The 17,593-nt window shown below is 45.8% G+C and overlaps 1 protein-coding gene across 2 annotated transcripts in view; it reads left to right on the top strand.

Moving 5' to 3' along the window:
- Positions 1-17,593, top strand: part of HRAS (HRas proto-oncogene, GTPase) — a 41,658-nt gene that overhangs the window by 12,629 nt on the left and 11,436 nt on the right. The window contains exon 1 of one of the 2 annotated variants that reach the window (XM_051621719.1): positions 15,660-15,769. The exons of the other annotated variant lie outside the window; for it this stretch is intronic. The gene's annotated coding sequence lies outside the window, so the exon portion shown is untranslated. Of the gene's footprint in view, positions 1-15,659; positions 15,770-17,593 lie in introns of those variants that run through there. 2 annotated transcript variants of the gene reach the window in all.

A 17,593-nucleotide genomic window follows, 5' to 3' on the forward strand; every position in this document is an offset into this window, starting at 1 on the left:
TTTTGGCTGGATGAGTTTCCCCTTTGATTGGAAGCACTTGTTCCATCATGCCTTTTGCTGGGGAAGAATTAGCCCCGCAGCAGAAAGGTGATGCATTGGGTGTTTTGGGAGGGAAAAACCTGTCTGCAGCAAGAGCCTGCAGCTGGTTGCAAGCCTGCTCGGCAGGGAAAGGTGCTGTGCCAGGTTCTTTACCCTCCGTCCTCTGCCTGTGCGGTCAGCATTAAATCTTAGGACCCAAAGAAAATCATAATAAGTTTTGTACTCCACTTTTCATTTGTTACTGAAACTCGTGGTATCGTTCCCATCAGTTCATACACCCATAAAATGGTGGATAGCTGTGGAGAGTGCCTGGAATTCTGCTGTGTGCGCTGCAGTTGCTTCAAAATTTGCAATAGCAAGTATAGGGGAAAAAAATCTGGCTGTAACCCTTGGTGGGAAGCACGCATACCATGCTACAGAAAAAGGCAAAAAAAAACCCCTTATATTCCATTATATAGTGTATTTTCCTCACTTCACAACACATCTGATCTTTTCGTGCTCTCTTTCCCAGCTACGTGTGTCCACCACAAACTTTTCTACTTCCCAACTTGTGCTTCTAAGGGAAAGAGAGGACAAGGGAGAACAAGTGAAAACCTTTAGGAAGCTCTTAATTCAGGAGAGAAGGTACATTGGGGCCATGTAGTTAAGACCCACAATATACATTTTACTCCTATACTTTCCTTGTTGTACTTCCCCTCTGTACTTTGGTACAATAAATAGCGTCTGTGTTTGAAGAGCGTCCCAACAGAGAGGCATCTGGCACAGCAGCTTCTTTGGGTCTTTGCAGCTTCTTGTCTTTCCTGCTGTGCATGGCGTCATGCCTGGGCAACAAGTGCACTATCAGTAGCACTGAGTAGCGAGTGTGTGCCTGTCCCTTTTGCCTGCTCACCCAAGGTAATTCCTTCTGTTACTCCTTCCACATGGCCAAAAAAAAATCAGAAGGGGAGACGTGTTAATGCAGGGTTTGGGTTTGCATAATGCTACCTGCAGTGCCTTGCTGCGCTCCTATTTGTGTGGAAAACCCTGAGCCCCGTCTCTGGGAGTGGGTTTGTGCTAGTACCAGTTTTTTGCTTCAGTCAACCTGTTCCTGTTTGGATGTGCCTCAGCAAAACAGTGCTTTTGACTTGTTAATTTTTGCTGCCTTGTCTACAGGAGATTGCTGCATATCTCTGGGAGACAGGCAGCAGTGTCACTTGACTGTTTGCTCTCTTTGTTTAACAGACGTGTATGGGTCTTTGATGGATCTTGGTTTCTCCCAACAGCTTTCAGTCTCTTTCATAAAGGTTTTGTTACTATATGACCTTCCTAAGTAATTTCCCTAATTCCCTAATAAGATATATGTGTAACTGAATCTATATCAAGCCTTAGGCATGGGACATCATACAGTACAATAAAGTTGTGTATTGTGTCCAGGGCAGGCCTAACCATGTTACACCAAGAGCTTCCTGATGATTTTACCTTTAGGGTGGGAAGATGACTCCCATTGCAGTGAATGCCAGTTCCCTCCTGTACTCCACCAAAGGCTGCATTGGTTTCTGATTCAGCTCTGCAAATACTGTCTAGTGGCTTCAAACTGCATATGAATTCAGTTGGTATTATTTCCCCTGTGAAGGCTAGAGTGATGGAGAGAAAATTAAAGCAACTTGTCTTAGCCTGAGTCAGCATTGCAGAGTTGTGTGTCTCTGCTGTGCCTAGTGAAATGCTCTACAGTGAAAAGAGTGAAAAAATCTGCCTTATCTGGCTTCATATTTTGCTAGTTGCACAACTTCACATCCCATAGATGCAAATGTTTTCCTGGGATTGGCCCTGGTTGCCTAAGAAGGGTGTTTGTTCAGGTTCTCATGCTTTGCAACTAATATAAGCTTCTCAACTCTGAAAGAAAGAAGGGGAAGTGGTGCTAGGTGTTTTGGGCTTTTTCCCCACTCTCTGTTGTTCCTCACCAGCTGGCTACTTTGAAATGAGTGTGTTGTGTTTTGTTTTTTTCCTTAAGAAGCAACATGTTGCTGCAAATTCAGCTTTGGAGGGGTTGTGGGATCTCTGGCATTGTGGTCGATGTGGGCAAGGCACAGACAATATGTAGCACTGTGGGTACCCAGCCTGCAAACTGGTTCTGGTTGAAGTGGGTGCCAGTCCAGCTGAGTAGCATGGTTCTTCTCTGATGCATTTCCATGCTTGCTCAGTTGATGCTAGATCTGCCTGCTCCCTTGTATCATCTTCCAGATTGTGCAGGAGCAGCAAAGTTTACACCATGAGATGCTGTCAAAGGAATCTGAACCTGGTGTGTTGCAAATAAATACCATGTCTTTTCTCCACCTTGTTCAGCTAAGGCAGTGTTATCTCAAGAGGGCTGCATGAAGTGTGCTGGTCACAGCTGTGCCGAACACTGACATAGCTCACAGAGATACTAATGCACATTCTCTGTTGAGGTACTGGATGAAAATTGGCTCCTTTAGGTGGTAAATTTTAGTACAGGTGCCAAAAAGGTATCTAGTTTGGACCTGGAGAGCCCACCTAATTGTTAGATACAGTGGCAACGTTTGAGTAAACCTCGTTAAGTCTGTGATTTGTTTTCTAGAGTACTCTCTGAACTTGAATTTTTTTGGTGCTTTTTTAAAAGCAACAATTCCTTTGGTGCTGTAGAATAAAAACAGCACTTGTTTAAATGGATTTGGAGCAGTCGTCACCCTATAAGACTCAGTCTGGGCCATTGGCTGTGTGTTTTACAGTGATCTTGGTCAATCACATCAGTGTTGTCTTCAGACCTTGCAGCCATGTGGATGCCTTTTGGGAGGGGGAGAGGAGGAAAGGCCAACTACATTCATTTTGGTATCTGATTGGGGTTTTGACTGTTAGCTTAAGTCAGGTTTCCTGTTTGACAGAGTATGTCCTAAGTTTGATCAAAAATATGTGGAAGTATAGGCAAATGAAGCCTGTGGAATGGTGACCACCACTTGGAATGGCTTCTTTAGGGTAGATCTCCACTTGGGTAAGAGATACTAACTTCAAACACACTTATTCAATGCAGGTCTTATACTCTTCTCTGTCCTGTCTTATATGTGCAGGTGAAAGGCAAAAATTGTTTTAGAGGTGGTATTTCTGATTAATAGAGGTTTAAGTCCAGATACTAGACCCTAACAAACCTCTGATGGAGGGAGTTAATTTACAATGAAACAACCTTTACCCTAAGTTTTTAAGCATAGATGATGAGGGTAAGTTGACAAGCTCTAGCTTTCAGAGCTCAGTGCTTTGCTTGGTGTTGGAGTATGGATTTTCCTCTTGTTTTTAGTACACTCTACACAAAACACTGCAGCGTCTCTTTTTGCTTAAGTACTGTTTCAGGTTTAAGTTGGCTTGTTTGACATGCAAGCTGGTGGTTTTTCATGGGCTCTTTCTGTTTTAAAAAAAACTTTTTACAAACTTTTGATTATTTTTTTAATTTCATTTTTTTGGGGTGAAGTTCTTGTGTGAGAGCAATGACAGCTATGTAGGAACTGTACCTACTACACCATGCCATGGACTTGAAGGTTCGTTATAGGGATATACGTGGTCCTCAGGGAGTTGCTTTCTGAAAATAAGAGGATTTGAGAGGGAAATCAAGCAGCAGTTTACTTCCAGTTAGGTATGAATGACATCTAAGAGTGAGAAACTACTGTATATGCCTCAGGAGTTCTGAGAAACAGCACTGGTGAGCTCCAGTGCTGTCAGATGAAGCAGAGAGGCTTTATTAGCACATCACTCCTTTCTGAAGCCTTACTGGTGGCTTGTCTCTCCATCAGACTCCTGTGAAAGTACATGGTCACATTTAAGACCTCATAATACTGGTAAGACTGTAAAAATTCAGACTTCAAGCTTGATCTTAGAATTTATTCTTTTAAGGAAAGAGAATTTTGTCTTACCAAGGATTTAAAGAGAAATGGACCTTTAAAGTAGGGTCCACTTAAACAGCAACTTACAGTTCACAGAATTACCAAGGTTGGAAAAGACCTTTAAGATCATGAAGTCCAATCTATAGTATAGTTGTACAATTCATATTTATACTAGCAGACTAAAAAAGACGTGAAAAGGGATGAGCCAATAATCTGAACAAGCACGTAAACTGTTGTGTTTTGGTGCAAATCCCATCTCTACATCCCACCAGCTCTGCCTGGAGCCCCTTTAGTGGTATTACGCATAGCCCAAGGGAGAGTTGTGTGAGGATTTTGTGCCCTGAGGTCCAGTTTTCAAACCCCTTTCCAGAAAGTTTGGCTCAAGTGTCAGAACTTCAGTTTGTGTGTCTTTCCTCGTGTTTGTAAGGGCAGATGCTGAACAGTGGTAACCAATAGAAGAAAAGGTCACTAGTTTGCTGGTGATGGCAAAGGGTGATAACATGAAATGCTCCCAGCAGTCAGTGATTTGCAGAGTGATGCAGGTCAAATAATATCTTCCCAGCCCCCTCAATCTAATTGCCTGTAGAAAACTTAATAAATTCTACATATAATAATAAGTTGTATTACGATATGATGGGGGATTAAAGGCAGATGCTTGGATTTTTCCCAGTGGGATGTAGGGAGGTTAAGGTTTTGTTCTGTTGTATTTATTTTTTATATTTTAAAGTAAAGCCAAAGAACCATGAGTCATCTTGATCTTTGCTGCAGCAGTTCCTCTGCTGTGGTTTCCAGGCATAGTCTAGCAGATGCCTGCAAGTGCACAAGGATGGGTGAACTCAGAGACTGACACAATGTGCTTGGGCTTATTTTTGTCACCTCCCTTGCAGAAGCTCCTTAAGGAGGCTCTGTGTTTCCTTAGGAGTCACTGGTAGGGGAAAGGAGGGAATGCTTTATGTCTCTTAGCAGAGGGTCTTGGGAAGACACTCAGCTGCTGATCTTGGAAGAAGGTTCTTTGTGCCAGTGCCCACTAGTATCATGTGCAATTCCTCATGGCAGACATCTCCAGGAAGGAGGAAACAACTCCATCACCTTTCTTACGCTTTATGATTGCTGTTTTTTATAGCTGCTCTCTAGGCACTCTCTGTGCTTTCCTGGCTGAATGAAGGAGTATTTTTAGCCCTTTCTTTCCCAGGAAATGCCAGTCTACCTTGCTACTGTCTCAAAATGCTGAGGGAGATAAATGCTCCAAGTGGGCTAAGGTTGAAAATTAAAATGGACCAGATGAGGTCCTCAGCTGGTGTTGATTGTCTTGGTTTTAGTGGCTTCACTGGAGGGACATTACTTTTTACCCTTTCCTTAAAGTGATACTTTGAGGTCAGATCTCAGTTTTGGGACTCGCGCTTTTTATTCTGACTCTGTAGCTTGGGCTATCCTCTCCCTTCCTTTGGGAAACTTAAAAACTTTGTACCTTGTACATTCTACACACACAGTGACTTAGAGCTGTCAGGAGAAGTCAGCTTTGAAGTTCTAAGTTTGCCTTTTATGGTTATGTCTTTTTCAGGCCAAATACAGAACTGTTTGCATGAGCCTTATAAAGTTCAAGAGTAAATTCAATGAAAAATGCTGTGTTTCTTTTTAAAATGTCTGTTTATTGTATGTTTTCCCAACACTGCAGAGTTCTGCTTGGGCAGCAGGGTCAGAAAGTCTGAAAGGCTAGTGGGAGATGGCTGGACTCCAGAAAAGAAAATGGAAAGTTGTATATACAAGCCTGATAAAAAGAAGTGATGTTTATAGCTTGGGAACCTTACTGTTGCAAGGTGTTAGAGAATTCAGTGGCTTCAGAAGGTCTGGTATGTCATCGTTGCTGCGAGCTCCCATGGAAGCTCTGGAAAGAAACCCCGCCCTGCTGCTGGCTGTGCAGGTCTACCAGCAGATTCAGGAGGCGGTGATGGAGTAGGCGTTAACTCTCCTGTCCCTCGCATAATCAACCACAGCCATTGATGCAGTCTTGTGGTAAAAGCCTGAACGTGGGGAAGCAGAAATCCCCAACTTTACCTTAAGCTTCCTGTTTGACCACTAGCAAATCACTTAATTGCTGTGGGTACCTTGTTGCAGGGTAAAATTACTATTTGCTTGATCTGCTATGCTGTATGTTCTCGGAGGGTGGGATATATGAACCTGCACTGGAGGCTGCTTGGAATTGAAGGACCATGTCTTCTGCATCCATGTGATAACACTTGCAAGACAGCTAGGATGAGTCCCTGTACAGTGTCCCTTTGTCAATCCCAAGCCAAAAGAGGGAGATTCCTCCCTTTTCAGTATGGAGAGTTGCAGTCTGTACCTCATCTTCTTCTCTGCAGCAGGTCTGTTCTGTGACAGTGATATATTTAAATTATCCACCCACAGCAAGATTGCCTGTTTTTTTAAAAAAAACAGACTGCTGCAGAGGGAGGGAAATGAGCATCATATTAACAAGCCTGTGTGGCTGAGATTTACCACAAGCAGCAAAGTGAGGCTTGGGTAATCCAGAGACCAAACGTATAATACGCTGATCCAAACTTAAATCTCCTGCCTTTACCTTTGGACCTCTTTGTTTCTGTCAGTGTTGCATGATGGTTGCTCAGTATTGCACACACAATGCATTGCTTGGCTCTGCCTGGCTTCAGACCTGGTTGTGAGTAATTGATTCGCCTTGGCTGTTGAAGATTTGGGTTTGGAAGTCTTCTCCAGACCAGTCATGCTCAATGGCCCCATCCCTCTAGGTCGCAGCTGACTGATGCTACAGCTGCCAGGTTCATAAATCAGCAGCTTGCCCCTGAATATCCACTGGATAATGACTGATGCATATTCATGCTTGCAAAAGCATGGTGTCATGCTGCCAATACCATGTCCCAGTGGGAAGGAGAGCAGGGTTGGGGTCCCAGCAGCCGGTGCCAGCTCACTTCCTTTTATTTCCTTTTCCTGGTGCACTCATGTTGTTGGCTCCTTAATACGCCCCATCACTTGCTTTTCTAATGCATTTTCCCCAGATTTGCTAAATTGAGTCCTGCAAGTTTACTTTTTGCTGTGGTGCTTTCTTCCCCTTTGTCCCTGCTCTGCTGATAAATAAGGTTGGGTACCTGCATAGATGCTGCAAGGACTAAATTAATGTAGAAAGATTATTGTTATATTTGATCATGTAAATTAAATGGCTTACTAGTAAAGGAGACACTCTGGAAGTGTCTGATTTTGGCTATTTGGCGTCATTCAAGCTCTTCCTTTAAGCTCCGAGCTTTTTATTGGTGTCCCATTGGGAGTGGAAGGGCAACATCAGTCTTGTATCTTCATCCCAAGATGGACTGTCTCTTACCCACAACTAGCCTGTGGAGATGACACTATTGCACCTGTACTGCTCTACCCTCTGTCTTGAAAAAAAAGGTGCTGTACCAACTTTTGCTGAAAAAGATAAAATTTACAAGGAAATTATTCGTTGCCTGTGATATACCACATGTGAGAGGGTGGAGAGGGCTTGACTCTGCTTTTCCCTTTTCTGTATAAAATCTTAGGTGCTGCAAAAGGTACTCCCTGAGTCCCAGCCAGAGCTGGCTGTCCCTGCAGAGAGAGTTTCATCTCGCTCCTCCTCTGTTTCTTCTCTTATGGGGACTTAAACAATCCTTAGATGGGAGGACCTTATTTCCTGCAAGGTTGGTTAGCCATCCAGAGGGTAAGTGCATATGGGCAGGAGCAGGCAGGGCTCCTGCAGTCCCAGGATACTCCTTTGTGTGCTTTTCTGCTGCTGGCCAAAAGCATCTACCTATTTTCACCCAATCCCACTGTCTTACTTTCTGGACCTTTCAGCTGTGGGAGCTGTAGTGTGATAGGATATGTGCTGCATGCACCATTTCATTCCTGGACTTCATCAGTACTCTTGTTTTGGAGGAAAATAATATTACCTGAGCTTTTTAAAAGTCTCTTATCCATTCAATGTTAAAAGAAAAAATTAAAAACACTAAAAGCACTATTAAGACAATTACTGATGTTTCCCAGCTGCAAACATGCAGTTTCCATATCAATTTATTGGCTGTAAAAATTAATATGTGTTAGGATTTAAAGCAAGCAGGAAGATGAACAGCCAGACGTATTTCCATTACAAATTCTTCTCAGTGAAAATGGCTTGGATGTGTTTCCTGAAGCCAGCTTCCTAATTTGTCCCCATAAGCAGTTGTTCGGGAGGAAAAGGGAAGAGGGATGGGGAGGAAAATGGAAATCTCATAGGGGGAACACATCTCTTGACTATGGGATATAGTTTTTTGGCATGATGGGCATGGTGGTGCTCAGGTTGGGACTAGCCCTTTTCTTAAGTGATGTACAAGGCCACCTTATACCGGTGGCTTCCCCCTTGAAGCTGGGCTTTGAGTGGGAAAAACGGCAGTACTGCTCAGCCTGCCCCTCTGCTCCCAGCCGTACCTGCATCTGCTGTAGCTTATCTGTGCCTCAGAGCATCTGTATCTTTGCCGTCCGCTTGCACCCAGTTGTGATTTTATTAGGGTAACTGGAGAGCAGGGTGCCTCTTAAGCACTCTGGGCTTTCTTGCTTGATGTACCATGCCTCCTCAACCATCTCTGCCCAGGGAAGCTGGGCTGAGGGGAACTGCCAACTCTGACAGCCCAACACAAAGACCCAGCAGGAGACTAACAGCTTTCTCATCCAAAACCTCTACTGGGAGCTTTTTGTCTCATATGAAAACTCCAGATAAGAATTCAAATTGCCTGAATTTTGTTTGTCTTTGCCACCCATTGATGACTTTGGGCCAGTCCTTTGTCTTGTTTGCTTCCCCTTGCCTGTCTGTACAACTAGGAGAATGATATTTCTGTTCTTGCATGGGCACCGCCCCCAGTTCTAGCACTAGGCACTCCATCTATTGTAGTTCAGTGGTGAGATCTGAAGTTGTCCCTTCCTGTGCTGTTGTAGCAGAGAGCCAGGTGGCTGTGACCTGCCTTAGTGTGATGGCAGGACCAGTGGATCCTAGGAGAGGCTGTACCTTTCCCTGGCAGCTTGCTTGCAGCTGCTCCTTTCGTCACCAAGAGGACCAGTCAGAAGATAGCAGGTACTTTAGGAAACCAGCCTGGAGACAGCATCTCTTGTAAATCCACCCCTTTACTGGGCAGCATTGCCACAAAGCCTTATATTCTTGCTCCCTGTTAATAGCTCTGATTACAGAGATACAGTGGCACTACGTACTCATCTGGTCCAAGATTCTACTTCACTGCACCTTATATCTTGTGGGAAAATCAGTACAATTTGGTACTGAGTCTAGCAATTCAAGAGATTGCTCAGAGGCTGGCTTTGTGGTTGCCTACCACACATTTCAGCAGTTACAGTTATTGTCATACATAATGCAGGTCTTGCTTTAAACTTTCCTGGGTACCTGTCCATCTCTTCATATGCTCAAGGTACATCATGCTGCTTTTCACCTATCCCATTTATGTCTATAGATGGGATTTTAATGCAAAGGAAGTTTAAAAGCTGCCTCTTTTCTTGAGCTCTGCCTTGGCCTCTCCATCGCACAGAGTATGTTCTGCATTGTGGGAGACCTAGGAGAAGTCTCTTTTCCAGAGCAATATGGGCAGCTGCCAGTCCAGGTGGGGAAGTGTCTGCCTCTGAACCACCTGCTTCATCTTGGGAGGCTGGAGAGGAGATGAAAGCAGAGGTGTTCTAGCAGTTAGGAGTCTTCTGCATCTCGGCAGTGAGAGCTTGTCCTTGCCAGCACTGCTTTCCCGTGTGTTGGCAGAGCCAGCACTAGGTCCTAAATACTGACTGAAAGCTAAGCTCTTGTACGCATATATGGAGAACAGCAGTGGGTTTATTGTCCCAGGTTCTCACGTTCTCTTTATAATAATTGCACAAGAGAGACCAGAGGTGGCATCGAAGTGAGTCCCGTCTCCTCTCACTGTTGTCGTGTAGCAGGACATCTCCTCTTAATGGCTGCAACACGAGCCCAGTGGTCTCTAGGGAGATACTGGAGTTTACCTTCCCATCTGTTTGGCATCTTACTCCTTCTGTCAGTCATTTTTTCAATGGCTGAGGTGTGGAACTGACGGGAATCAGAGAACACGTCTCCATACTGTTGTGTTTTCAAACCAATTCACGCACAGTTGGTCTTTTGTAGTCATCAAAACATCTCATGAAGGAGAAAATATGGGCATGTGCTCTTAGTACAGCCTACGCAAACCACCAGAGCATGGGCGTGTTGCACAGGACGTCATCAGGATTTGTAATCCTATGGTACTGAGGTAGCTGGTGGGGGAGCTTGCTAAGCCTCTCTCCATCATTTATCAACAATCCTGGTCAACAGGGAAGGTCCTGGATGACTGGAGGGTGGTCAGTGTGATGCCTATATACAAGAAGGGCCAGAAGGATGATCTGGGGAACTACAGGCCTGTCAGCCTGAGTTTGGTACCAGGAAAATCATGGAGAGGCTCATCTGGAGTGAGCTCTCATGGCAAGTGCAGGGCAGACAGGGGATCAGGCCCAGCCAGCATGGGTTTATGAAAGGGAGGTCTTGCTTGACCAACCTGATCTCTTTCTATGACCATGTGACCCACCTTTTGGATGAGGGGAAGGCTGTGGTTGTTGTCTACCTGGACTTTGGTAAGGCCTTTGACATAGACCCCCACATCATTCTCCTGGAAAAGATGGTGAATCGTGGCATAGACAAGTGTAATCCTCAATGGGTAAAAAAAACTGGCTGAATGGCCAGGCCCAGAGAGTTGTGGCTGAGGTGTGAGGGACACCAGTGGTGTTCCTCAGGGCTTGGTTTTCAGGCCAGTCTTGTTCAACATCTTTATCAGTGATCTGGATGAGGGGATTGAGTGCACCCTCAGTAAGTTTGCAGATGACTCCAAACTGAGCGGGAGTATTGATCTGCTAGAGGGTAGGAAGGCTCTGCAGAGGGACCTGGACAGGCTGGATCAATGGGCCAAGGCCAATTGTATGAGGTTCAATAAGGCCAAGTGCTGGGACCTGTGTTTCAGTCACAACAACCCCAGGCAATGCTACAGGCTTGTGGAAGAGTGGCTGGAGAGCTACCCAGCAGAAAAGGACCTGGGAATGCTTGTGGACAGCTGGCTCAACAAGAGCCAGCAGTGTGGCCAAGAAGGCCAAGAGCATCCTGGCCTTCATCAGGAATAGTGTGTCCAGCAGGAGCAGGAAAGTGATCATGCCCCTGTACTTGGCACTGGTGAGGCCGCACCTTGAGTACTGTGTGCCGTTCTGGGCCCCTCGCTACAGGAAGGGCATTGAGGGGCTGGAGTGTGTCCAGAGAAGAGCTACTAAGCTGGTGAAGGGTCTAGAGAACAAGTCATAAGAGGAGTGACTGAGGGAACTAGGGGTGTTTAGTTTGGAGAAGAGAAGGCTGAGGGGAGACCTCATTGCCCTCTGCAACCATCTGAAAGGAGGTTGTGGGGAGATGGGTGTTGGCCTTTTCTCCCAAGTGAATGACAGATGAAATGGCCTGAAGTTGCAGCAGCAGAGGTTTAGATTGGATATTAGAAGAGTTTATTTACTGAAAGAGTGGTCAGGCACTGGAACAGTCTGCCCAGGGTGGCGGTTGAGTCACCATCCTTGGATGTATTCAAGAAACTTGTAGATGCGGCCCTTCAGGGCCCACTCTAGTGGCCAAGATTTTTAGGTTGTGTGTGTGGGTTTTCTTGATGTGTTTTGTTTGGTTTGTTGTTTGTCCGTTTTGTTGGACTCAGTGATCTCAGAGGTCTTTTCCAACCATGACTATTCTGTGATTGTGTTATCATAGATCACCTCTCACACAGCTAATTCTCTCAAGTACGTTATAGCTTTTTCAAGAGTGAGTGTTCCACTTCAGCACTAGTCAATGTAACCCTTACAGGGGTATCTCTTCCTTCTTTTTCTTCCCTTCTCTTTATGGTTGGCATCTGGGGAGGACTCTGTCCATCCATCACCATTGATCCCCAGACCCATGCACTCCTGACCCTCACAACTCTCCCCTCAGCTCCTGTCTGCTCTGCCGCTCTCTCCAGCAGCTCCAGGACATTTCAGAACTGCTCCCAGCTCAGGAGATGCTATGGGAGTTGCTGGGGGTGGGGGAGGCAATACGAGTTTTGCACATTCCTGCACATACTTGTATGTGTTTGTACACATTTTATTTTATTGTTAGTATTTAACTAAAGCTGTCTTGTTTAGTTTTCAATCTGGAAAGTCTCTCTCCTTTGTTATCTCTCTCCTTCCCTACCTGGGCAGGAAGGGGAGGGGATTGAGAGCATTGTTGTCACTTGTCTAATTGCCAATCCTGAGCCAAACCATGACAGCTCAGTTTTCATGTAATTGTCCTTCTTGTCCTAGCCTGCTTTGTGGTGTGTTCATGCCTTTATGCATCCACCTTTACCAGGCTTTCAGATAAAACTCCAGTCTTCTCTTTCCTTATGCAGGCTACCACTCTTGCTGGCTACTACTCTTGCTCATCTAGAGTTTCAAACAGTACTTAAGTGTTTGATCATAAATCACAGGTGTAATTTAAAAGCTGTCTTTGATTTCTTCAAAGCCCTGGCCCTTCTAGAGGCAGACAACTGGTGTTTTCAGCTAGTAACTTGGGTGCTAGCACAGGTGGTCTCTGCCTTCTGCTTGTGATTTCTTTGAAGGGTCTGTGTTCAGCAGTTGGGTAGGGCATATCATTTGCCTGTTTCCTTCAGACCTTTGCATAAACTAGTAGTAAGTAACCTCTAGAGCGGCATGCTTTCCCTCTGTGGAAGCTAACTTGGATGACTGATTCTTTTGCAGATGCTATGGTGGGACAGGCTCCTTGCTTTCAGGGAGAAGGGTAGGGTGGTAATGGTGGGACGTGAGGATCCCACCATGATTTGCAAGCATATCCCAGCACCTGCCAGACTTTCCTAATGGTCTGTTACTCCCTATGCCATGTTCATGATGCTGTAGACATGGATGAGCAGTCCTGCTTTATAAGCTCCTGAGTTAAGGGACCTGCTAGTCATTTGTTAGACTATAGTATATTTGGTGGCCTCTATTGGCTAGGAGGACAATTCCTTCATGCAGAGGTAAACCTCTTGGGTAGCTGGTTTGTTCTTTGGGTTTATTGTGTTACTGACTTTTGTAAGTTTGCTGTTTTGGGTGGTTCAGGCGTAGCTGCCTACTACTTGTTTTTCTTTAGAGTAAGCTGACAACAAAGAACTTTATTAAGAATATTTATTATTCGAGAGGGAAAACAAGAATGGCATAGCTGGACCAGCTTACTGCTGGTTATTGCACAGCTTTGTCTATTACTGGACCATCAGATGGCTGAAGCAGGAACCAGGGAACAGAAAACAGGAAGCAGCTTTGGTAAGGATGGTACTAATCTTGTTTTCTGTTGTCCTTCCATCTCTTCTGGAGAAGAAGGTGAGCAGGGACTTCACCCTTTGTGGTTGTGTAGTTTCTGGCAGAGGGGTTGTATTTCCAGAGGTGCTTCAACTGGAAACTGTGCAAGGTCTGCAGCTGGTGCAAGGACACATCCGTGCCTGTTCAAGACCTCGTGGAAAGCCATGTCTTTCATCTTGCCACTGGGACATGTTTATGGCTGCTGTGGAGAGCCAGTCCCCCTCTTCCAGACTCGCCTGTGCCTTGAACCTCCCTGCAGCTTTCTGCTGTTCTTCCTACCAGGTTTTTCCTTGAATGTGTGCCTGTGTTTTGAGGCTCTTATGTGACGTCATTCCTTACCCCTTTATAATGGTTTTCCTCTGGAGCAAAATTTTTTTGCCCAGTCTCTTGGGACAGGCTGCTGCTTCCTTCAGATCTTACAGGGCTTGCAGAAAATGGAAGGATCCATTCTGTTCCTCTCTGGCCTATTTTACCCCTAATAGAAGACACTATTTCCAAAGTGTTTCTCCAAAGCAGGGCAACATTTGCAACTTTGATTCCCTCTTTAGCATCCCTCACTCTTTTTTCATCTGAGGGCTGCATTGTCTGAGTTTGCAGATATGCAGCCAGCAAGCCAACAAGAATGGTGGGTGAGATGTGCAGCCTATGTTTTTAATTTAAAAAGCAGCAAGTACATGAAAACTAAGCATCAGAGAGGCTGTGGTTCATAACAGAGCATCAGCTTGCCGGCCTTGTTTGCCTAATTTCTTTCAGGCTGGGCAGGCCATAGAGAATATCAGCATTTTGACCCTTGATTGAAAACAAATGGTGGCATACCCCACTACTGGAGAGGTTCCTTCAGTCCCTTCAGAGGCTGTATTTTGTGGCATTGGTGACAGTTTTGTGCATGAGCAACTGGAGGAGCCTGGACAGTCAATGGGGTGAGCCAGCAAGATTTGCCTAGTCAGTTTTCAAAAATCACTGATAAGCGTTACTGGATTGCAGGCATGGTGGACTGCTGGATAAAGGCTGAGGTGAGTGTTGTTCTAGAGGACTGCAGTCCATTTCTGCCTGCAGGGCATCTCTGCTAAAGGAAAATTAAATCAAAAACTGCAGTGTTTATGGTCTGAGGCTCCTCAATGCCTGTGAGCAGGGGGTTTTTGGAGGACAGGATGCCCAATCTGAGAAGTGTCCAAAGAGATTTGCAGAGGTGATAATGAAATCTGATGCCTTTAAATGCAGATACTCCCAATGGAGAGGTAGAGGGTAAATGTTGAATAATGAACAGTTGTAAAACCTATATTGTGGCTGGCTTCAGTGTAGTAAAGCTGTGCAAAAAACTGTTTCTGGTTTAGTTGGCTTGGTGCCCATCCTGGGGGAGAAACAATGTGATGGGAGGAAAGGGAAGACACAGAAAGCTCCTTCAGTGATCCTGTTGGAAGGGTGTCAGGGCCTGCTTCATGGTGAATGCATTGAAAACCCACTGCAAATCCTCTTTACTTGGCACCTGAGCTTTTCTTGAAACTGTGGTGGGGTGATAGGATGTACTGCAAGACAAAGGTAGGGTGCTGGTGCTCACCTGGGCTGGGTGTTTGCTCTCCTGGTTTCCTGCACTAAGCTTGTTTGGTGGAGCTGTGTTGCTCTGGCTACCAGGCTGGAAGCAGCTGCTGCTGCCAGGCGGAGGTACTCAGTGAGGCTTTCCTAGAGAGCTTTGAACAGGAGCCAGGAGCTCTTTCACTACAGGAGAAAATCCATGAGGTCAGGAAATGCAGCAGTGGCAGCTCTGGCTCCGTGTGGGGGCTGTTGGCTTGGCACATGGATCCCAGCCTTCCTCTTCTTGGACGGTACTCCTGAGCAGCTCTTCTCCATGCTGTCTCACTCAGCTGTTTGTTCAACAGCTCTGCATGGCTTTTAGGGGCTGCAACAGTTAAGTGTGGTAGAGGTGATAAACTTGGACAAGCAGATAAAACACCAAACAGCGACCACGATCAGGCTTTCAGATCTTGACGAGCTTGCAGAGGATGGAAGAAGTACTGTTCCTCCTCAGTGTGGGACTGGGCTGTACTTTCATGTTTCCTTCTTATGTAGTAGTCAGTTCTGTCTGTGCTCTGTGTTAGCTGCTGAAAAATAGAAACTCTTGTTTATCCTCCTCCGGAAATCCTCTCATTAGGAGAAGGCTTCACAACAACCAACAGGCTGTAAACCTCTGGTGTGTCCCCAGACTGAGCATGAAAATTTGAGGTGTCTGTTACTACCTCTATGGCAAGAACTTCACACTCTTTTCCCTACCTTTGTATTTTAGGAGAGCTGGAAATAGTGTCTTCAGGACACTATTCTTTGGAGGCTGTTCCTTGAACCAGCGCATGCAGTGGTGGTGATGGTCATGTGGCATTGAGGAGCACCCAGCCCAGTGTTAAAACCTGTGCATGCATTGATGAACAGCCTTGCTCTTCCTGTATTCAGGAGCAAATAGCATAATGGGGACCTGTGAGATGGTGTCGGTAAGGTCAATTTAAGGGTAAGACCAGCTGCCTGACTTTGTAACACAGCTCAACCATTTGTAAATCCCTGCAGACCTGGGCCAATCTTTCTTCTGTCGCATTTGCATGTGCTCTGATGAGTGGTTTGGTCTGCATACTCCTTGTGAAGAGAGATCCCTGTGAAGGATTGTGGATCCTTTGGGAAAGGAAGCAAACTTGTCTGAGCATTGATTTTAGCATACATTATTTCGGGCAGATGTCAGGCCCAGAGCTCTCCAGCATTCCCCACACTCTCACTGTACATTAGGACATGTTTTGCATTAATGGTGTGAAACAGTCAGCTGGGCTGAACTTGCCATACTCTGTAAGCTTTAGAATTTCTCCTGCAATTGCCAGGATGAGGATGGCATGTAGAGCAGTCAAGAGTTAGCTGAGACACCAGCACTTCCTAGGTGTGGTGTGAGTGACCAAACACCAATGTTGCAGAGTACTTGTATGTAAATTGTCCATGTGTTGGCTGTTAGTGATGGGGAGCAATAATTTTTTACCTTCTCATTTCTCCTGCCTTTTGAGTGGGTGTGGAGCAGGGACATATGAGTCTGTGTTTGTCTAGAGGAGCCAGAGCTCAATGCTCTGGGCTGGGGTGGTGATGTGCAGGGCTGGCTGGTGTGTGGTTGCCCCTCTGCTGTGCAGCAGAACTCAGCAGCTCAGCTGGGTCCAGAGCAAGGAAAGATCCTGAAGCTGCTGCAGGTAACCACCTCAGCCCCCATCTCCTGCAGCAGTGTGGACCAGGAGGCTTGTGTGGCTGTGCATCTTCTGAAGGGATAGTCCAAGCAATGCCTTCCACTGGGGTGGTCTCCAAGGAGGACCCTCTCCTCAAGGACTCATGTCTTCTCTTCCCCAGATTGAGTCTAGACATTTCTCACTGCCTTAGCAAGTCCCATAGACCTAGGCAGTTCCCCTTGAGCATCATCGTGGCAGCTGCTAGATCACTGGCACCAGATAAAGAACAAGAGCCATCATAGCTGCTGCAGGCCTTTCTTTGCAGCTGCCATGAGTTTTGCTAGGGGTTGCAGAGCTCCCTGCTCTGTATGAAAGATGGGAGTTGGTCGCAGAGTTTCGATTCCTCTGTATTCACCTGTGAAGCTGTTCTCCTGCAGGAGTGATACCCTCTTGGCCAGCAGTGTTGGTGGAGATGGTCAATCAGCGCTTGCTCCTGAGTCCCCATTTCAACCTGTCACTGTCCCTCATGGCAATCATCTCTTTCCATCTGAGGGAGATAAGAAGTCTTGGGTGGGAATCTCACCTTTCCCCAAGACCTACTGTATGTAAGTTCATATATGTGAGGATGTGCATTCATGGAGCACAGCAAGCTGCACACTGTCAATTAGTGTGATCACTTAGATTGTATACTGTAGCCTTGCTTTCAACCTGAGTGTCTTCCTTGACCATCAGAAGAGAGGAACATCAGACTTTTCTTGGAAGGAGTGGCACTTTGGGGTATGAACCTAGGATATTGCATTATTTGCACCTCATTTTACCCGCCATCACAAGTTTTCCATTGTATTTAATGACCTTTAGCTTCTCCAGCAGTGAAGAATGGCACAGCAACTAGAGGTCTTGCATAGCATCATGTTTGTGCTCTGGTTGCTCTTTTGCACCACCTCCCTTGCCCTTCATCAGTATTCTGGATGCTGAGAAGGAGCTTTGTTTGCCTTTCTGCTACTGAGACAGCAGCTCAGAAGAGGTTTTTGTCAAAAGGTGGTTGTGTCTGACTGTGCCCAGCTCAAGTGGGTGATTGAATAGTCCTGAGTTGTTTAAGGTCACAGTCTGTTGGGGATTGCA

This window comes from Apus apus, chromosome 5 (genome assembly GCF_020740795.1).
Source record: "Apus apus isolate bApuApu2 chromosome 5, bApuApu2.pri.cur, whole genome shotgun sequence".
Classification (NCBI taxonomy): domain Eukaryota; kingdom Metazoa; phylum Chordata; class Aves; order Apodiformes; family Apodidae; genus Apus; species Apus apus.